At 40.2% G+C, this 23320-nt stretch overlaps 1 protein-coding gene across 4 annotated transcripts in view; it reads right to left on the bottom strand.

The window, feature by feature from the left end:
- Positions 1-5384: 5384 nt before the first annotated feature.
- LOC148032450 (pentatricopeptide repeat-containing protein At5g27110-like) overlaps positions 5385-23320 on the bottom strand; it is a 47865-nt gene continuing 29929 nt past the window's right edge. Inside the window, exon 3 of one of the 4 annotated variants that reach the window (XM_087683123.1) lies at positions 5385-5782. The gene's annotated coding sequence lies outside the window, so the exon portion shown is untranslated. Of the gene's footprint in view, positions 5783-6347; positions 6995-17341; positions 17361-17638; positions 17658-23320 lie in introns of those variants that run through there. The other 3 variants (XM_087683125.1, XM_087683126.1, XM_087683124.1) reach the window with 3 other exon arrangements.

The following is a 23320-nucleotide window of genomic DNA, read 5'->3' as shown; positions in this document are numbered from 1 at the left end:
GTGCTCAATAGAAGATCTTCCTCGACACCATCTTGGACGCCACCCACACAGCACAAGGAGAGTCGCTGGAAGTAGTACAGAGGAAGCTTGGCATGGCGAGAAGAGCTCTACATGCTGGACTACAGATGCCACCATTGCCGACGGAGGTGAGGCTGAGTCTGGAGGAACAGCGAAAATACCTGACGAGAGCCGGCCTAACCCCCCAGGAAATAGATGCCCTCGGGTTCGAGGAAGAAGCAGTACACGCAGAACGGCAGGGGGAAGAAGCCGAGCTGGAAATCGATGTGAATCGCTTCAGGGAAGATGTGGTCCCGCAACCCCCCTCGCCACAGGCCCAAGATCCACCACAAGCAGACCCAGCTGCAGAAAGAAAAGCCATCTCTAAAGAAAGGCGAAAAAAGATGGTGGAGGAGGCCAGACAGAAGCTGAGAGCCAAACCAGCCGTGCTACTGTCCGCGCCTCTCCCTCCGTGCCCAGATGATCTCCCTGCGGGATTCCATGCAGAACTGGTGGTATGGGAAGTGCAGGAACTAGCAAAGGAGCCATTCCCCTTTAGTTTCCTCCTACCCAACAGTCTGCGGAGGGTCCTGCCCCTCAAAGTGATGGACGAGGTGATCGCGGTCGGTGGCCGGCTGGGGAAGACCCCAACCTCTTGGGGCACCGAAGCGGCTGACTACTGGCACGATAAAGTTTTTGAAATCCCCTACACTGTACAAAACTATAGGGACCAACCCCTGTGGAGGAGACGAGTATGCGACATAAGCATGCTCGCCTGGATGGCTTTTTGTAATACCCTGCCGTTCGAGCGGAACGACCCTACTTATATAGCGTATTCTCGAAGGGTAGGCATAGATTTTGATGCCACCCTCCACGGGCGCTATGACTTCCCCGTCATTTATAACTCCACTGTAGCATCCTTCGACAACGCCCTTCTTTTTACCGCAGAAAGCCTAGACGAATCTATGATGCGCTTCCTTGCGAACTTTTCCTCATGTCCTGACCCCGCCTTCATAACCACCTGTAACTATCTTAGGCTACTTAGGCTACTCCTTAAGCAGGACTCTACTCCACAAGAGCGTGGCCTACCTCCCCTATTCTTCAACCCTAATGCTATAGATAATTGTGCCATGGCTCGTCTCATGATGAGGGCTACCCTCCTCCCTTATTTTTGCCTAGCCCTCCTAGAGAACATGAACGACAGCCAGTTCACTAGATGCAACCACCCCTTCCTCTCCACTACCTCCCTACATGTCCGCATGAATCTAAAGAATTACATGCAGAGTCGCCAATTTTTTAGCAAGTCTCTCCGCCCACCTTCTCCTCCTCATTCCGACTAAGATACTTGGGCCTATGTCTCATCTCAAAAAAAAAAAAAAAGCACCTAGGGATCTCCCTAGCCCTCTCCCCCACTTCACGCCTAGGGCACATCAAGGGCAGGACTTTAGACCTGTCACCCTAAGGCTCGCACCGCACCACCAACGAAGCACAAGCTGGGTCCTCAAGTATGGGATGTTACCAAGGGCTTGCCCAAGGTTAGACCCATCTCCCAGTTCCGCTACCACGAGCACAACACTCTACACGACAAGCCGCACACCCCTTAGGTAGGGCACAACTTTTCTTGCAGGTTATATCGACTCTCAGGGGCTGGCTGCACGTGGAAGACCGTCACCCCTGGCACCCCTTAAGGACCAAAGCGTGCTGGCCTCCAGCCAACCGCCTGGTGCTAATGGCCACTATGATCGAACCAGCTCAAGGTGAGTCCGCCATTGGCATAGATCTTGGACATGTATCGTCCAATGATCCATGCCCTACGCCTCAAGATCCACGGATAGCTTATTGATTCCACCGGCTCGAGGACCTTCAGATCCAAGGCACAAATCTTCAATCAAAGCCACGGGTTTCAAGCCAAACCGAGTTCAAGGGGTTTTTACCATAATAAATTCCCCCACACCATCATTGCATTGCTTCAAGCGCTTCTCCTACTCACAAGACGACCGGCGACAACCGTGTGACAGATGCCGAGTATCTCCATGGAGCTTACCATACGCCGGACTCGCTCCGGGTCATCATCCCTAACCACCCACCTACATGTTCCGCCTACCAGCTGACCTAACGTGCCCCCTTGTCCCACCGCAGTGCCATGGGACTGCCACTTGGCTAGGAGAGGGCTAATGTTACCATGTTTCCGACCACGTTACCGCAGCACAGAGGAGCGGAAACTGGGAAGAAGGAAAAAGAGCAAAAAAGGCGCAAGAGCAAAAAAGGCGCCTTGATTGGCAACCAATCCCTGAAAAATTCAAATATTCGGACACGACCCTCAAGAGGCTTCGGTGTTGGGCCACGGCAATAAAAGAGAAAAAGGCGCACCATTAAAATATGGGAACACCCCCAAATCTGTATAAAAGAGTGCCAGGCTCACTCCTATGCAAAGTGTATGCATTAGTGGGAATAGGGTAAAATTAGAATGGTGGGAAATGGGAAAGAGGGCCTAAGCTACGGCTGGCCATGTAAAAAAGGAAAAGGGGATGACCGCCCGGAAGGGATTTAGGGTTTTGTATATAAAGTTGAAAAATGAATGAGAAGCTCATTCTTTGGTGTGTGGCAAAAGGAGTCCTCTTCTTCTTCTCTTCTTCTCTTCTTCTTGCTTGTGCGTGCTCTTGAGAGAGGGAGTGTGAGAGTGTGAGGGAGTGAGTGTGTGTGAGGGTGAGGGATCAAGAGGGTGAAGCTCTTCACCATCTCTTCTACTCTTTTTCTCTTCTCTTCCCTTATCTTCTCTTGCACGCGCGGCTATGGAGGATGGAGCTTGAAGATGGAGGAGGCTTGAGGATGCTTGCGCTAGCATCTAGGATCGTGGAGCTACTGGAGTGCAAGAGAGAGGAGGGTACTCGATCGAGCATCAAGGTAAGCTCACTACACTCGTAGGATCGACGGCGCGTCGGCTAGGTGAGAGATAGCCATTAGAGCTCGCTTAAAACGCTTGAAAGAATAAGTGGTCCGAGGGTCTTGGCGGTTGAGCGTAAGCTCCCACAGTCTTTCTAATGTATAATAAATGGTTTGTCTCACTTCTCTTGTAGCCACGAGATTGCATAAATGCATTGAATTTATTGTATTATTTCAATGAAGCCTACTTAAATCCATAAAAACTCTATTTGTAGCTTGCAAACAAGATATTCATGGCCATGTTTCACAAAACTCTCTAGTTATTGCATATAGACCTCACCATGAAGATCACTTTACAAAAATGTTATCTTGATATCCAATGTTACAAGGTCTATCTCATCTTTAGCCACCAAGACAAGAACAATGCAAGTAGTCAATTTTCACCACATAAGTAAAATGATCTCATCAAATTTCACATATTTTTCTTGCCTAAAATCTTTTACCACACACCTTGCCTTGTACTTTAATTTACTATCACATATAACCTTCAACTTATAAGCCCACTTGAATAGCAAAGCATTTTTACCATTTGAAAAGGGAATTAACTCCCAAGTTTGATTCTTCATATTGAAATCCATTTTAGACTATATGGCTAGCTTGCACTTAAGTTTACCATCACGAGTCATGGCCACGTTATAACAAGATGACTCCCCACAATCTATCAACATCACATAGTCAAACCCACGCTAAAATCTCTCATACAAGGGACAAGTGATACAAGTATATCTATATAGCACAATGGACTAACTTGGAGTGGAAAGTTTAGCTTCCATTCTTTCTTCTTAAGGTACCATCGGACTCTCAACCTACTTCTCAATAAATATCCCCACTTGTTGCTCACTAGTTGACAAATCACTTGTGCCCTCTTTTTGTACACTTGGTACATTAGCACTTGTTCTACATGGCAACATACCAAATGACATGATATCTTAGAAAGTATTATTTTCTGTTTCCACTTCCTTAAGAGGCATTTATGTATGTCCTTTCCATTAACAATCGCATCATTACCATAGATAATCTTTCTACCTTTAGGATCCCAAATACAATAAACCATCTTACCACTCTATCCATAGTAGCCCAAAAATATACATTTAGTGGGTTTTGGGTCTAATTCACTATGGTTTTCTTTTAATACATTTAGTGGATTTTGACTCTAATTCACTATGGTTTTCCTTTAATACATGCACATAAGCTTCACAACAACTTAAGTAATCATAAGAGAGCTTCTTGTGTGACTATGTCTCTTTAGGAATGCTATTATCCAAAACAATATTAGACGATATATTTCTAAAACATATAACACCAATCATCGTAGTCTCAACCCAAAGTTCTTAAGTGAAACCAATATTAAATAGTACATTCAATATTATTTCATTTATAATTTTATTTATACACTATAACACCAATTTGGGCAAGATTTTCAATTACAATGAGTTTCCTTTTTATCCCATATGTACTTTGCAAAAATTTCTAAACTCATGAGAGACATTCTCCACCATTATCAGTTCTGAGACACTTAAATATCTTACCATACTGATTTTCTCTAATGTTAAAAATTTTTTAAAACAAGACAAAGCATCATCTTTCCTAGCTATAGTGAAAGCCCACAACTGCATTATCAATAAATGTGATAAAATAAGATCCCCCCCCCTCCCTCTCCCCTTCTCTATAGACGTTGTATGTATAAGTCCATATATATCATTGTGTACTAAATCAAGCAGCTCACTTTCTTTTTGTTTAAGTTTTTCTTATGGGTTAAACATATATTCTTTCCATATATACAATGCTTACAAATAGAAATATCAAAAAAAACAAGAGAAAACAAGTAACCCAAATGAAATAGTGTTTCATTCCTTTTTTGAATATATGTCCCAACTACCAATATTATAAATATACATTTGATTGCTTGATTAAAATTACATGCTTTTTTACCAAAAATGCATGAAGAAAATACAGAGTGTCACACTTAGCTCCAACAAATGCTCCCTCGTGGACTTTCCATGACTAACTCCCAAAAGTAATAGAATATCCCAAGTCTTCCAATTGACTAGTAGATATCAAGCTTTTAGTAAGATTGGACACAACATATATTCCAAAGAGTAAGATAGATCCATTCTCAAAAGCAAACTACACATCATTGACACCAATTGTATTACATACATAGTCATTACCAAGATGGATTAATCTGTCTCTTGCTATCATATGAATGAAACAACTCCTTATAATGAGTCACATGAAAAGATATGTCAATATTAAATATCCAATCTCAAGCTAGTTGTCAATCTACTATAACTAGTATATGTACAAAATAGTAAAAGTAAACACCACTTCACCATTATCATCATATATAATCACTACAATCATTTCTTTAATATTTACATTTTTCATGTCAACATCATTACCTTCCATCTTCTTATCTACTTACTCTTGCTTTCATTTTTATTAGTTCTTAATATGACATGTTTTGCTATAGCAGAAGCATTCAATGTCTTACTTGGTCTTGTATTTGCTGCGTGATTGCTTATGATCTTGATTCTTGCATTTATACTATTTTATATTTTATTATTTCTAACTTACCAATTACTAAAATTTCTCCTTGATCTATGGATTTCTTGCATGTCTTTTCAATCAATAAACTAGCCACAACAAAATTAAATTTCAACTCACCATTCGAGGCTAAATTATTGATAGTTATTCTAAAGATGTTCCATGATACAGACAATGAGCACAATAAAAAGATTGCCTTAACCTAAACTTCAAACTTTGACTTTTGAGCCTATATTTGATTGAATATGATGTTGAATTCATTAAGGTACAAGACGATAGTAAAGCTCTTCTCCATCTGCAACAATTGAAATAATTTTTTCATGAGATTCACCTTATTAGAGCTAGTTTTTTGCTCATTAATTGTTACATAGCTTCTTGCATAAGTCATGTGTAGTGGTCTCATTCACAACTATGAAATACACCTTATTAGAGGTAGTTTTCTTCGCATAACTATCATATAGCTTGTTCCATAAGTCATGTGCGGTGGTTTCATTCACAACTATGAAATACACCTTAACCTCAACTTTAAACTTCAATCTTGGAGCCTACATCTGAGTAAATATGATATTGAATTCATTAAGATCACTTGCTAAATACAATAGCAACCAACATGAAACTCTTAGCAACCTATGTCAAACCACCTACAACCTCAAACTGCTTCCTTTTTATAGTTTATCTATTGGTTACCAATGCTTGGTAACCTATAAATAATGTCTCTAATATAGACACTGAGTATTTACTTGTTTTAAAAATTTTGAATTAAATTTATATAATTGAAAAAAAGATGAAATAATATGTGTAGTATTTACAAAAGCATAGTTCAAAAGTCTTAGAAAAAGAAAACAGAGTAAATTAAGCTCTTATAGACTACCCTAAGAATTTTTTGACTCTTCGCACACATGGAGTCTCGTCCAATTATAAAGAACATGAACATTTTCGTTAGTGGTGCTGACTAAAGACTTCTATTTGTTCTAATATCTGTTGATGAAGCTACAAGGAATATGGAAATTGCAAAAAGATTTTGAGAGTGAGTGAGTGAGTGAGAATACACTATTTGTGGTGCTGTCAATAGCTCACTTGTGAGCAACACCTTATTACATTATCACTCAAAGAATAAAGAATGAGTGTTTACACATATAGTTTGGATTAGTAAGTATGATGGGCAACTAGCCACATTGGCTTTTATCCCAAGATGCACTTTGAATTGTCTTGTAGGACATTAATACAATGAGAGAGAGAGAGAGAGAGAGAGAGAGAGAGAGAGAGAGAGAGAGAGAGAGAATACACTAGGACCTATGAAGAAAATAGAGTACCTAAGCAATCATATGACTAATAAATAAACTAATGAAAGAAATAGCAATGAATGAATGAAGACTCTATGAATAATTTGAGTTTATGGAATCGTGAAAAATACCCAAGGAGCGAATAAGTATCCACTTACCATTCTCTCTCGATGAGCAAGTTGAGGAATGTTGAAGGGATGGGTTGTATTCAAATAGATCTTGCACTTTACAAACAACTAAAGCTTAATCTAAGTAGCAAAAATGGCAACAAATTGAAAACACGACTAAAACAACAAAATTAGCACCTCTTTAAAGATGAAGCAAACTAAGGTGAGAATGCAATATCATAATGCAAACGTGTATGAATGCAAAAATTATTGTAAAAATTATCTATAGGTTACCCCAAAAGTTGCAAGGTTGCATGGTAAGGTAGCATCTAAAAACATTAGTAGGGTCTAAATTGCATATTCATTGAAATTCTTAAATATAATATTGGTATTTTTTACATTTTTAAATCCTTGAATACATTTATCCAAAGTATTGAAGCAAAGAATATTTATGCGAAGCTTATTTATACAAAAGTATTTATACTAATATTATTCATATGAATAATATGTTACATAACTCGAGAATTGTGTGCATTGGCTAGGTCTCTTGTAATGGGTACAACATCTATCCCTTTTAAGTATAGGTGTTTGCAATTGATACATATATGCCATTGACATAAAAGCTCAACTTCATGTTGTCATAAGTTTTTAAAAATAGATATCTACCAAGTGTATTATCTTTTGCATTTCTCTATTTGACATACCATTTCTTTATATTTACAAGCACCTTATTGCTAATTTTTAGGTGCATTTTGGCCCTATTTGCACAAGGAAATAAGTTCAATTGTTGGTGGATTACACTAGGTGCTATTATGACACTCCTCATCTATATTGATCAAGTTGCTAACAATGAGTGCAATACCTATTCCTTTTGCAACTATTTTGTCAACTAAGTTTCTCTATTATCATCTTGAGAAGAATTCTAGATTGAGAACTATTCTTTGCTTTCAAACTTTTGACTACCCTCAAACTTCCCTTTCAAGGATGGGGAAACAAAGGCCCCTTTTAAAAAAAGTAGACTTTCTTGGACACTTGGTCTTGTAGCCTTAGAAATAATAATAGTTGACAATTAATATCATAAAATGTAGGCCTACAAGCCAATGAAATATTTAGATGGTAACTTGTTTAATAATATAATTTGATCATCTTCTAGCTTTGGAAACCCGGTGGTAATAAACTTGACAAATAATCACCTATATTTAGCTTACTCAACAAGTCATCCCCCCTTTGCAATCGAAATTTGTTGGAGCTCATAATCAAGATTGATGCGTCTACTTTGACCATAGGTCATGTAGCATTTCAATTAGATGAGCCCAACTGTTGGATGAATGCAAAACTCAAAAAATCACCCTTAATGTTAGTTTATTATCTAAGACCAAGCATAGGATCTTATCCAAGGAAAAGTTCGCAAAGACCTTAAGCTCAATCACTTGTTGCACAAGATTGGACCTAGTAGTATAGTTAATATAACTAAGCCTTGTTTCATTGCTAAATGTATCTTTAGTGATTGCAACATGAGTCCTAACTAAACACTAACATTTTATCTTATCACTAAATGCAGTAGTAGTTGCAATATTGGTATGAGTTTAAATGATTAATCACGAACAAAGCACTTACTGGGAATATAGGGCCACCATGCCTTTTATATGTGCTTGAGTGTAAACACACCCTTAGCACTTGTGCTTTAGTACTTTACATATGACTAAAACCTAAGAGAGGTACACCTTTTTGTACCCACACATCGTGCATCTCTCTCTCTCTCTCTCTCTCTCTCTCTCTCTCTCTCTCTCTCTCTCTCTCTCTCTCTCTCTCTCTCTCTCTCTCTCTCTCTCTCTCTCTCTATGCACCATTGCCATTGCTGAACATCAAACCTTCACTGCGTATAGGCCACCACAAACTGGTATCAGAGTTGAAGGCCATCCCAACCAAGCCTCCGAAGCTTGTCCGAGTTGTGACATCAAGTCACAGGACTGTTCAACAATCAAGAATAGCTTGCAATTTGGCACAGGCAAGCCAGTAACACAAGGCAGTCAAGTGAAAAGTCATGTAATAGTTTCAAGTTAGTAGTTCCACCGTCAAGAGGTGACAGGCGGGAAGCACCAATCAAGCGCAAGTCGTGTACTACCTGACAATTGCGAGCAGTTTAGCAGCAGCTCCCAAGTGCAAGTCACGTGCTTCTTGACCTGTCCACGTGTCTTTTTTTTAATGATTCTTTCATTGGTGCTCTGCAGATTGTCATGCGTGCACAAGCACATTTCTACAAATATCAAAGATTTGGCATATATTTGCTCTCGAAATTTGGGGATTTTTGTGTACCTGTGAAGATTAACTCGATTGAGTAAAATTTGTGGATTTTTGCACTCTCTCGTCTCGAAGTTTCAAGCTTTTCATGTGTGTGCAGAAATTGCAATGGGATAGGTATAATTCTTGAAATTTTGACACATTGGACCTCCTACAATCTAGGGCTTTTGAAAATTTTGCAAAGTTTGGGCCAAATTTGGTCTTGGTATGTACTTGCAGTGCAATTCCTATGCAAATTGAGCACATAGGGCCTCGGACAAATTCAAGGCTTTTGCAAAATTTGTGAAATTTTGGCAAAATTGGCTTGTACAATCCATTCGGGAGAGCTATGTTTGATGTCATTTGAGCAGTTTGAGCAAAGAAATTTTGGGGCTTTCTCATGAATTTGATCCATTAGCTCATGATATGGCTTCAATTGCTTGTGTGTGTTGTAGCACATATTTTATACCTTTGAAAATTGATTTGCGAATCTAAAACTTCTGCAATAACTTGAATTTTCATTGTTGGTTGGTACTTGCTTCATACCTTGGTCATTTGTGTGACAATTGGGCTTACATTTATTGACTTTTGAGTCACTTTTAAGCTATAAAGCATGGTTGCCAATAGTGATAACAACAATCTTTTGCACATTAAAAGCTTGAGGGTGCAAACAACTTTGTTATATGGCACAAGCAATGCTATAATATATTGGCGCAAAAAAAACAAGTGGATCTAGATGAGTGGGATGAGTTAGATGAGCTTGCACGCTCTGCCATAGAGCTTTCAATGTCAGACACTTTGCTCTTCGACATAGAGAAACTAAAATCTGCTTATGATATGTAATGACCACTTGAGTTATATGCTAAAAAGAGTGCAACCAACAAGGTTTATTGATTGAAATTTTTGATGGACCTTCATATGAAAGAAGGTACAGCCACGTTTGTACATTTCAATGAGTTTAACTCTATGTTCAGCCAAGTAATTGCTTTGGAATTTCACGTTGATGAAGAGTTTACAACACAACCTTTTTGTTATGCACTTTGCCTGAAAGTTGAGACACTTTTAGGAAAAAAAAGAGTAACTCTAATGCTATGTGGAGAGATCTTTACTCATTGAGGAGCTCAATCGACAAAATTTTTAAGCAAACAAGTCTTCCAATGCACTACATACCAAAGATAGATCCCAGCAGAAGGGCAATGGTGACAACAAAACACACAGCAAATCTCATGGTAAAAATGTGGAGTGTCATCAATATGGCAAGAAAGGGCACTTCAAGTAGAATTGCTTTAAGTGAAAGAAAAAAAAAGGTTAAGATAAAAACACTAATGATAACAAAGATGAGAAAAAGGATAGCCAACATGCAAAGAAGAGCAATGTGAAGATAGAGAAAGTCAATGTAGTCCGTCAGGAGAGTGATAGTGGCAATGATGTACTCTTTGCTTCTTTTAGTGCATACTCATTAATTGCAGATTTTGATCATAACATGTACACTTGGATTCTTAATTCAGGTGCCTCATTCCATGTAACACCACTCCATGAGTGGCTCTGACTATAGTGGTGGTAGACATGGTGTTGTCCACTTGGGGGACAATTATAAATGTGACATTGCAAGAATTGACAATGTACAATTGGCATTTCAATATGGTTCAATGTTCACTTTGCATAATGTGAGGCATGTTCCAACTCAATAAAAGCTTTATAAGCACATGGCAACTAGATGATGAAGGCTATTATACCACTTTTGAGGATAGCAAATGGAAGATATGTAAGGGCTCTAGAATTGTTGCTAAAGGCTCTAAAAGTGATACTCTGTATCCATCACAAGTATCTAGTATGTGTGATCATGTTGTCGCCATAACGGAGCAGCCATGTGTGACTTTGTGGCATAGCCCGTTAAGGCACGTGAATCAAACTGGAATGAAATTACTTTCTCGTTTAGGTTATTTTCCATGATTGAGGTATATTGATTTTGGCCATTGTGATCATTGTATTTTTGGCAAGCATGCTCAAACATCATATAAAAAGTCTTTTTTATTAAAATCTTCACCCTTAGAGTTGGTATATTCAAATGTATGTGAGATCTTCTCTTAAATCCTTGAGATTGCATGAATGTATCAAACTTATGATACCATTCATGCAGTGGTTGTTTTAGTCCATATAAGCTTTTGTTGAGTTTATACACCATCTCTGTTGTCCCTTAACCACAAAACCTAATGGCTATTGCATATATATATCCTCATGCAGATTGCCATGTAAGAAAGTAGTCTTTACATCCATCTGTATAATATCAAGTGTATGGCTGTCATAATAGTCTCTACCTTAAATTTGTGACACTATTTTGGAGTAGATTATAAGGGGCTCCCTTTTTATTCCTTTGTTGTCACAAAAGGCTTGGAAGGCTTTGGACACATATTCCCCACCATTGTTAGAGCGAAGACACTTTAATGTCTTGCTGGTCATATTTTGGCAAATGCCAAGACTTTTTTAAACTTCTTCAAAGTCTCGTATTTATGATGGATTGGATAAACCCATACTTTGTGTGTGACATTATCAACAAAGGTGGTAGGAATGTTCATGTATTAGACGCATTGAAGGAGAACCTACATAGTAATTTTGACATAAAGGATCTTAGTGAAGCAAATCATATCCTTGGCATGCATATACTTAGGGACACATTGAAAGGTCTTTTTTATGTATCACAATAGGAGTATGTATCTAAGATTTTGCAACATTTCAATATGGACGAAAGGAAAGCAATTGTTGTACCATTGCCTCCATATGTGAAACTCAATGCAGAGGACAGCCCTACATCTGATGATGAAAAAGACTGAAATGGCCAAGATTTCATATGCTTCAACTGTGGGTAACTTGTTGTATGTTATGATTGCTATACATCCTAATATAACATTTGCTATCGGAGTGGTTAGCAAGTACATGGCACATCCTGGTAGAAAGCATTGGGAAGCAATGAAAGGTATCATCAGATATCTTAAGGGAACAAAGGATTTGTGTATCTGCTTTGGAAAGCAAAAGGCATCTGTTGTTGGCTTTTACAAATACAAACTATGATGGTCATGTTGACTATAAGAAGTCTGCTTCAGCGTATGTATTCACCTTCATAAGGGGAGCGATTTCCTAGATCTCCAGGCTAAAGAATGTGTTGCATTGTCTACTACAAAGGCAAAGTCTAAGCCACTCAAGCATGCAAGGAGGCTTTATGGCTTTCACGTCTAGAGGGAGAGCATGGCATTGCTGAACATTGAACCTTCATTGCGCATAGGCCACCACAACACTTGGGGAATATCCCCAAAGTACCTTAAGAAGCAAATGAGCCTTATGCGGTGGATTCTTACACATCTTGAGAAATTATATGAGGTGCTACTTATTGTAACTTGAAAGGCCCACTCAACATTGCCAAATGGGAAATTTGAGAGGTCACTTGAGAAAGGGATGGTGTACTAAATGCATGAGAGGTTGCTCCACTATGTCTAGCCTACCTGAGAAGTCAAGATGGAGAACAAGCAAAAGATATTTCCCTCCATGGTGAGACCTAATGTAGAAGATGGGACCATACAAATAAGAATGGTCACTCTACAGTACATAAGAGACAAGAATTAAAGAGAATTAGACCAACTAGGCTAAAAGTCTATGTAGAGAATGAATTTCTGAGTAGGACGGGTGGAAGTTGAAAAATTGGTAATGCACCATTCACAAATAACTTGCAATCAATTGTGAATGATTGTAAGTACTTGATCAAGATCTTACATTCCCTCTCTTCACATTTATATATTGGTATGCTTTTAGTCTCCATGGTAACTCGGGTCCAATACTTGTCATTAAGCCAAAAAATGTACATTAACGATTAAACCTTAATCAGCTCATTTAAACAATCCCAAAACTCAAACTTTACTACAATAAGAGTTCATATGTTGCATATCAAGCCATCTCCCAGCCTTTGATTAGTTTCTCATTAATAAATAGATAACTTGCATAGTCACTAGCATTCCTTATTATCCAATTCCAGCCTTCCTTATCTAGTCTACATTATCACATGGTTGTTAGCCTCATTGCTACTAGCATTCCTTATCATCCAATTCCAGCCTTCCTTATCTAGTCTACATTATCACATGGCTGTAAGTTTCATCGCCAAAAAATGTACATTAATGATTAAACCTTAATTAGCTCATTTAAACAATCCAAAAACTCAAACTTTAATACTAGAAAAGTTCCTATGTTGTATATCAAGCCATCTCCTAGACTTTGGTTAGTTTCTCATTAATAAATAGATGATGTGCATAGTCACTAGCATTCCTTATCATCCAATTCCAGCATTCCTTATAGCAGCGAGACAGAGAGAGAGAGAGAGAGAGAGAGAGAGAGCAGAGTAGAGAGTGTGTGCAATTTATGGATACAATGACGAGTGTACCACTTTACATTTTTAGATAGATATATATATATAAGTACAAGTACTAAGGGTGTGTTCACACCTGAGCACATTAAAAAAGGCACGAGGACCTTTATTCCCAACAACCTCCCACCTAAAGGCAATGTGCCTTAAGAGGAGAAAAGAATCAGCTAAGTCTAGGTATGTACAAAGCTGAAATACATACATCTATCCAACTCCCATCATCTGTCGGCAATGAGCAACCCGCTCTGCTGGAAGACCCTTCGTGAGAAGGTCTACAAGATTATCATATGTATGCACTTTAACAAGCTCAATGCTCTTGCTGTCAAGTACATCTCTAATGAAGTGGTACTTCACCTGTATGTGCTTCGTCTTTGCATGAAAGACGGAATTCCGTGCTAGCATGATAGCACTGACTATCACAATGGAGAACAGGTAACTCTATAATGCCAAGCTCTCCCACCAAACGTGAAAGCCATAAAGCCTCCTTGCATACCTCAGTGGCAGCCATACACTCTACCTCTGTAGTAGACAATGCAACACACTTTTATAGCCTGGAGATCCAAGAGTCTGCTCCTCCTATAAAAGTAAACACATACCTAAAAGTGGACTCTCTGCAATCCGCATGACCACCATAGTCTGCATCCGTAAAGCCAACAACAGATGCCTTCTGCTTTCCAAAGCAAATGCACAAATCCTTTGTGCCTTTGAGGTATCTCATAATACCTTTCCCTGCTTCCCAATGCTTTTTACCAAGGTTTGCCATGTATCTGCTAACCACTCTCACTGCAAAGGCAAATCGGAACATGTAGCAACCATAGCATACATCAAACTGCCAACAGCTGAAGCATATGGTATCTTGGCCATTTTAGCCTTCTCATCATCAGATGTAGGGTTGTCCTATGCACTGAGTTTCACATATGAAGGCAATGGAACCCCAATTGTTTCCCCCCCCTCCATATTGAAATGCTGCAAAACCTTGGAGATATACTCCTGCTAAGATAGATAGACCAATCCTTTCAACCTATCTCTGAGTATTCGCATGCCAAGCATATGATTTGCATCACCAAGATCCTTCATGTCAAAGCTACCATGAAGACTTTGCTTCAATGAGTCCAAGGCATGAGTATCCCTACCAGCAATCAGCATGTCATCAACATACAGAACCAAGATAATCAAGCTGTCATCATCTACTGCCTTCTTGGTGTTCAAGCAGTGATCCACTTGACTTCTATGGAAACCTTGAGACTGCATAAATGTATCAAACTTATGATACCATTATCTTGGTACTTGTTTCAGCCCATATAAGCTCCTTTTGAGTTTACATACCATCTTCTCTTTCCCTTTTTTCACAAACCCTTCACGCTGCTGCATATATATGTCTTCATGCAGATCACCATGTAAGAATACAGTCTTTATATCCATCTATATGAGCTCCATATCTTCAGCTGCAATCAAGCCCAAAATGGTTCTCAAGGTAGTCATCTTGACTATAGGAGAGAAGATCTCATCAAAGTCAATTCCATGTTCTTGATTGTACCCCTTCGCAACCAATCTTGCTTTGTACTTTGGTGAGAAACCAGAAGTGACTTTCATCTTGTAAACCCATTTGCATGGAAGTGTTTTCTACCCTTTAGGCAACTGCACCAAGTCCCAAGTGCCACTTTTCTCAAGAGATTCCATTTCTGACAACATGGCTTTATACCATTTATTGCTGTCCTGTCTGTCCATTGCTTCCTTGAAGCAAGACGGTTCACCACAGTCTATCAACATGACATAATCAGCCACATTGTTTGCACCAGGAACAAATCTATCAGGTTGTCTAGTAGCCCTAGGCAATCTCCTAACCCAATGATCGTTGTTTGCTGGCTATTCCTGTAAATTTCCATTTTCAGCATACTGTCCTGGCATTTCAACCTGCAAATCAGCATTAACCACTTGCTCTCCTGGCTGTTCCTGCACATGTAGTGGTTCATTATCATGGGCAATAGCTGGCTAATCATTTCCAGCATTATTTTCTACATTTACAGGTTTATTTACAACAAGTATTTGCTGTTGTACAACGGGCACATTTTGTTGTCCAAAAGGTATTTCTTCCCGGAATACAACCCTACCTTTTTGGGCTGTTTATGCATGTGACCTTTCCAAAAGATAACATCATTGCTGCGTACTACTTTCCTTTTCTCAAGATCCCATAATCTATACCCCATTTCACCGTCGTCACCATATCCTAGAAAAATGCATTTACATGACTTTGGCGCAAGTTTCCTACGTTTTTCTTTACGAATGTGCACAAAAGCCTCGCAGCCAAACACTTTCAGGTGAGCATGTGAAGGTGGCTTGCCCGACCACGCTTCTTGGAGAACTCCCTCTTTCCCGCCCCCCCCCCCCCCCCCAAAGACCTGTTTGGTGACCGATTAATCAAGTGTACGGCTGTCATAACAGCCTCTACCCAAAAACCATGGGGTAATGCAACATGAGACAGCATCGTACGGACCTTATCCTATATGGTCCGATTCATACGGTATGCAACTCCATTTTGGGGTGAATTATGAGTAGTAGTGAGCTCTCTCTTTATCCCTTGGCTGTCACAAAATGCCTGAAAGGCCTTGGACACATATTTCCCACCATTGTCAGAGCGAAGACACTTAAGTGTCTTATCTATCTAATTTTCAGCCAATGCCAAGAATTTTTTAAACTTGTCAAGCACTTCATCTTTGCTACAAATAGGGTAAACCCGTACCTTCCGTGTAGCATCATTGACAAAGGTGACAAAATATTTATTTTCCCCTAAAGATAACCCTGGCATCTAATATACATTTGAGTGTATTAACTCTAGAGGAGAAGATTTCAGCGAAAGAAACTTTTTATGAGACGTCTGTGCATGTTTACCATAAACACAATGATCACAATGCTCAAAATCAGCATAACGAAGACAAGGCAAGTAACCCAAACGAGAAAGCACTTTCATTCCTGATTGACTCATGTGTCCCAACCAGCCATGCCACAAAGAAACACTTAACTACTTGGTCACAACAACAACATAATCACTCACACTAGATACATGGAGAGGATACAAGGTATCACTTTTACAACCTCTGGCAATCACTCTAGATCCCTTACAGATCTTCCATTTCCCATCACCAAAGGTGGTATGAAATCCATCATCATCTAACTGCCTAGTGCTAATCAAGCTTTTCTTGAGTTGAGGTACATGCAGTACATACTGAAGTGTGAAGACAGAGCCATATTGAAACTACAACTGCACACTGTCAATACCTGCAATGTCACATGCATAGTTGTCCCCAAGATGGACAACACCATGTCGACCCCTTGTATAGACAGAGAACCACTCACAATGAGGAGTGACATGAAAGGAAGCACCTGAATCGAGAATCCAAGTATGCATGTCATCATCTGTATCTGTACGTAAAGCATGTGCACCAAAGTGTGAAGAGACAAAGAGTACATCATTCCCACTATCACTGTCATGAGTGACTACATTTACCTCTTCAATTTTGACACTGCTTTTCTTAGGTCGACTCTTTTTCTTCTCTTCCTTGCTATCATCTGTCTTCTCGCCCTTCCCTTTCTCTTTCTTCCATTTGTAGCAGTCACGTTTAAAGTGACCCTTCTTGCCACAATGATGGCATTCAACATCTTTGCCACTTGATTTACTGCGTCCCTTGCTATCATATTTGCCTTTCTACTGCGATCTGTCCCTAGTATGCAAAGCACTAGAAGACTTACTGGATGCATTGTTCTACCGATTCATTTCTTCCATGAGTAGAGCACTCTCTACATCAGCATACAAAAGAATCGCATTAGAATTGCTCATAGCAGTCCTAAATGTATCCCAACTCTCTAGAAGAGTGCAAAACAAGAACGCAGCCTTAAATTCTTCATCAATCAATAACTTCAAGGCAACCAGCTAGCTAAAAATGGAGTTAAACTCACTCAAGTGAGTAGACATTGTCGTACCCTCTTTCATACGCAAATCCATAATCTTTTTCAGCCAATACACTTTGCTTGCGGCACTCTTCTGTGCATACAGTTCTTCCAGTCGAGTCCAAATAGCATATGTAGAATCCAAACCTTCAATATTAAACAGCAAGGCATCAAAAATCGATAGCTCAATGGTTGAGCTGCAAGCCCATTTAACTCATCCCAATTGTCATGTTCCATATCTGCGGGTTTTGCCCCTTTTGTCTTAATCGGCTTTGCCTACTTCTTTTGCAACAGGATATTGTAACACTATTTTTGCCAAACTGCAAAGTTATGTGCTCCTTCAAGCTTCTTTATGTGCATGAGATTACTGCTGTCATTACTGCCAACCATGATTTTCAGCCCAAATGTGACCAAAAATTTCAGTAAATGCAGGCCCAAACTGTCACACAAGTGACCAAGGTACAAACAAGTACCAACCAGCAATAAATGACCACGTAGAAGCAGAAATTTCAGATCTGTAAGTAAATTTTCAGAAGCAACAAACCATGTGCTACAGCATTCCACAACTGATTACAACTATTCCAAAGGCAAATGCATCACATTACATGAGAAATCCCAAATTTTAGCTGCAATTTCTGTTGTACATGTACCCACGGGCATAAAATTTGACAGGCACGGTCAAAAGCCCTAAAATTTTGTGCTCAAAGCATTAACCATACATCTGCAATGTCTCTGACATGCATAGAACAGGCCAATTTCGCCAAAATACAGCAATTTCAGCAAAACCCCCAAATTTCACTGACCAATCTGTCCCAATTGCATTAATACATGTTCCCGAAAGTATAAACCGGGCAAAATTAGTAAAATTTCACAAAATTTTGCAAAAGCCCCAAATTTTTCGGGTCCAAATGTGCACCAATGTCAGCCAATCTGACTCAGCTAAACAGAATTTCACCAATACGATAAAAGCCCCAAATTGTATGGGTCCAATGTTGAGAAATTTCACTTACATGAGTAAAATTTCAATAATTTTGGCGAAATCCCCAATTCAAATGTGCACACCGATGCCTCAATTTTGCATGAACAGTGCTCAGTCAGGAGAAGCCCCAAATTTATGGGCTTAGATTGCACGAAAATTTGAAGCTGTGCCTCCACACGTAAACCCTTGGTAGGGGAATTTCAAAAAAAAAAGATTTTGAAGAGAAAAAAAAAATGTTGGATGACGGGTCCGTTGCGCCGTGCAGATCGGGGCCTGGTCGTTCATCAGCGCAGCTTGCTCACCTGCTAGTCGCCCGCTGGTCGTTCGTCAGCTGCAGTCGCTTGCTCCCCCGCTCGACTAGTCATTGACTGTCCACGACTCCAGTCAAGTCTACGTCACGCTTCTACACCAGTCGACTGCCTCTTGCGCACTTGTCGCGGCCATCTCCCCGCCATCAAAGGACTACGATTTGCTCCCTCAATATAGCCGATGATCATCTTCCACATCTCTGACGGCATCAAAGAACGTGGTTCACTCCCTCGATAGTTCGATAGCCCACTACCTGGAGGATTGTGTTTTCCTCCCTTCACTATGCAGATTCCCATAGGTGCTGCCAAATGATTCAAACAGGACAATGCAGGTATCTTTTGAGCTTCAGCTCCACTATATCAGATTTTCTTATCATATCATGATTCAGTGCATCATCACAGTGTTCTCATGTCTCTGAGTTTATCCTCTCTGGTTTTTCATACACACTTTGTGTCTCCTCTTGCAAACCCTACTATCTCTTTGGTCTCTTTGTCCTTTTTTTGACAATTGGGCCTTTTGCGTGCTGTATTCCACAGCATGCACAGGCAGTTTCGATTGGCAGCCCACAAGCTAGGGGGAATCAACATTGCGCCAATCACTCCCATGGCATCCTTAAGCAATGGCCAGCAAACTGCGGAATAACATTCCACTTCAATCCATACTGGGCATTCCTCTTGTAACAGGTGTTGAAAGTCCACCAACGGCCTTCAACCCCCCCACATGCACGAGGCGTTTGTCAAAGAACAATGAAACTCTAGCCAAAAGATCGTCATGAGCACTTGTTGATTTGAGCAAAATCTCATAGAAGCGTCCTGCACCAACAAAAATTTCATCTACACAATCACCTTGCAAAACAAAGTTTAGCCATTGGCGAATCCAAGAGAGCACCGGTATCCTACCGGTGAAAAAGAGAATGACCACTGTTTCATAGAAAGCTGAAAAGGAGCACAGAACACTCTTGGTATCCACAGTAACATCCAACACATCCTCCTTATCCTGGGTTGGAAAGGATTCATGGTTATGCTGAACATATTCTCCCAACAACGTATTAGCAAACTCCAAGAGATGCTACCGGTCCAGATCCTGGGACTCCTCAACCATGGAAGTCACCTGTGGATAAGAACAAGCACTGTGCTTGGATTGTGGAGGGGTTTGAGAATTAGCCATAACATCATGAAGGGTATGCTCACTGCATTCCATCACTGCATTAGGCACATGTTTAGTGAGTTTAACAGGGCGATGCACATCAGCAGCAAGCTAGACATCAGAAGGGGGGGCAGCCATCTCCGTACAAGGAAACATGTCTTCCCACTCTTCATCATCCGAATCAGGCCCCAAGGCATCCACCACTTGATCTATGAAGACTGTATTGAGCTCTAGCATGACATGGGATCTTGATATTGAAGTACTGTCAGACATCCTCTTCCAGCTGCTGAAATTCTCTCTCTCTCTGCCTGCTGCCTGTGAGTTGCCTGCAAGTCTCACCTGTCGCGACCTGTCCTTGCAATCAGGTTCCTCTGTCCTTGCAGATTCCTGTATGCAGGCCTTTTGACTGCAGGTCTATGCCTGTAAAGTACTCCCAACGGAGTATTAAGAACATCTAAAGAGAATTCCACTCTATTGTTGCCACCAACACTCCCATTATCAACCAAACATTGGTCAAGTGTGCTATGCAAGGCTCTCTCTTTACCATCTTAGACTTAATCTCACCGTAGTAAACAACATTCACTCCAGTCAACTCAGGACTCACAATATTACTCAAAATCACCCTCTCAACATCATTATTCACAAGAAAATCTACTAACTCCTCATGACTTTCATATCCGTCATAAGAGTAAATACCTCTTGCATTTGCACATTCTCTACTCTCTCTCACACTGAAATATTTCCTCTCAAACCCCTCTCAAATAGAAGTCCTCTCGAAAGGCAGCAGCTTAGAGTGTATCTGCTCTTTTCCTCATTCATTTTTACCCAAGTTCCCGAGGATTTCATTGGGAAAATTCTCAATCTCCTTCTTACAATGTTCATGCTCCTCACACAGCTCTTCTCCTAAGGATCTAGGCTCTAAGCCTACCCCATTTTATGGTTCCTTAATCTCATTACCAAAAGAGATCCCTTTGATCTCTAGCACCTATTTTATGCTTACTAAAAAAGCATCCAAATCACAATAGCTCTTTAACTCTCCCAGTCTATAACCACATTCAACATGCTCTTTCTCACTCACAATTTCTTTCTTTCCTAGGGTTTTCTTTCTTTCCATAGTAAATCCATCCTTATTTTCAAAGGATTCTTTACCAAAAACATGAGACTCAACCATGTCAGTCAATCCAGAAGGGTCTTTAGTCAATCCTCCATCACAAATCATAGGGGCACTAAAACATTCATGACAAGTCCCTTCAACACCTCCCTCCTCAAGTAAGGTACTTGATATTTCTTCAACTTTCGCTTTCTCCCCTCCTATTCCCAATGTGAGGTAAGAAACTTCTTGACTAGAATCTGATTCAATTTCAAATTCATCATCTTCCTCTTCCTCATCTTCAGAACTTTCACTGTCCTCCTTTTCACTCTCATTTTCCTCGCTTACACTATTCTCAATTAGCTTACTTCTAGTCATGTCGAATTTCTTAGGCAAGCTTAGAAAGTGATAGTGCCTTTCCCCCAGTCTTGTATAGCTCCAGCTTTTCTAAGCCATGGTCTTCTTGAGATTAAAGAGAATGCCCCTATTCCAACTAGCATCACATGACAATTAATCTTCATAGGCACATCATACACCTTGACTTCAAGGTCTTATATGATCCCAAGATATTTAATGCTAGCATGCTTTGCCAACCTAATGGAAAACTTGATCCCTTAATCGTCTCACATATTTGAACAAAGTTCCATGAGCTGAGCAAGGGTGATGTTGGCCTTCCTTCCTAGAAGATTCTTTTGCAAGTCATGGTCCTCTTCTCCCTACCCTAGAGGTATATTAGTCGCATGATATGCCTTCTAGGAGCTCTAGTCCTAGTTTTGCCTTGCTTTGCATTCTCCTTTGTCTTATCTTTTTGCTCCATAGCATCTTTCTTTGCCTTAGCTCTCTCTCTCTCACCAACCTTACTGGTTTCAAGCTCATCTCTTTATACTTCTCTCCTCCTGTTAATAGCAAGTGCAATACCAGCCCTTTTATTGGCAGCTAGTATACAATTTAATGCACTCCCCTTCTTCTCAGCAGTTGGACCTCTTGAAGTTGATGACTCATGGATCTCAATCGCGTAATCATTTTGCCTATTGGGTAGAATCTTTGGAAGTGGATACATGTCTCCTCTTGTCCTTCTAGGTTGTGGGCAATGCGAACTAATATCAGGAAAGATGACATGCACTCAGCTAATCGGGAAACCCACACTAGCACGCACAGTCAAGGATACAAACGAGTATTTGTAAGGTTTAGTGACCTAGTGTCTAGGCTCAATTGACTTATGCCCTAATACCACAACCCTAAGAATTTCAAGAAACAAAACCGAATAATTCAATGACAAATGACTAGCCAAGGTTAAATTCAATTATCTTCTATCAATCTCAAATCGTCTATATGCCCTCTATTGAGAGTGCTTCCTAAGCAGTTCCACACCAAAGTTGTCCACGTCCAACGGATGGGTCAACTTGTCCAACCCGTCTAGTTTGATCCAACTGTGCCAACTAAGCCCTCTCCTCCTATATGCTTGCAGCCAACAAACGGTCACTAAAATGGTCACTTTTCTGACCGCTTTTCCCCTTTTTTTTCAGTGCTTTCTTTTCTTCTTTTCTTTCTTCTGTCTCTCTTGAATCTTATCTATTCTTCTTTTCTTTCTCTCTATTCTTTTCTTTCTTTCTTATCTTTCCTTTCTTTCTCTCTATCTTTTCTTTCTATTTTTTATTTCTCTCACACAAAGATTCAAGAGAAAAGTTTTAAGATTAAACTAACAAGTTTAAAAACTCTCTCTCCTTCCCTCTCCCTCTCTCATGATTCATCCATCTCTTTCTCTCACATACACACAATGGCACAATGCAACCATCCTCTCCCATGGATGATGGGCCACCATTCAAATTTCAAAATTTATAATCTCTCTCTCTCTCTCTCTCTCTCTCTCTCTCTCTCTCTCTCAACCTAAACCCCAAAGCACTCTTCCTTTCTATAAAAATCTCCCCTCTCCCCCCCCTCCATCTCATTCATCCTTTCATTTTCTCCACCACTCCTACTCCTTTCAAGCTCTCCATCGAGCATCCTTCCTACTCTCTCAAGCTCTCTCCTCCCTTAACCTCTCAACCCTTCCAACCTCCTCCTCCATCAAGCTCTAGCCTCTCTCTACTCCCTCAAGCTCTCTACCCTTTCCACTCCTTTCTTCAATCATCTCACCCTCCACCTGCCGTAACCCTCTAGGCTCTCTATACATCATCAATGGCACCCCCTCTCCATGAGGCCTTTCGTTTGCATTGTGCGTACTTCGAACGAGTGAAGGAGAAACCCAACACTTGCAAGTGGCAATGCAAGTATTGCCCAAAGCTC

Source organism: Lygodium microphyllum, chromosome 8, assembly GCF_053477565.2.
Source record: "Lygodium microphyllum isolate KBCC chromosome 8, Lygodium_microphyllum_v1.1.10, whole genome shotgun sequence".
NCBI classification, from domain to species: domain Eukaryota; kingdom Viridiplantae; phylum Streptophyta; class Polypodiopsida; order Schizaeales; family Lygodiaceae; genus Lygodium; species Lygodium microphyllum.
Note: the sequence above shows the minus strand (reverse complement) of the source record. Positions and strands in the feature narration are given on the sequence as shown.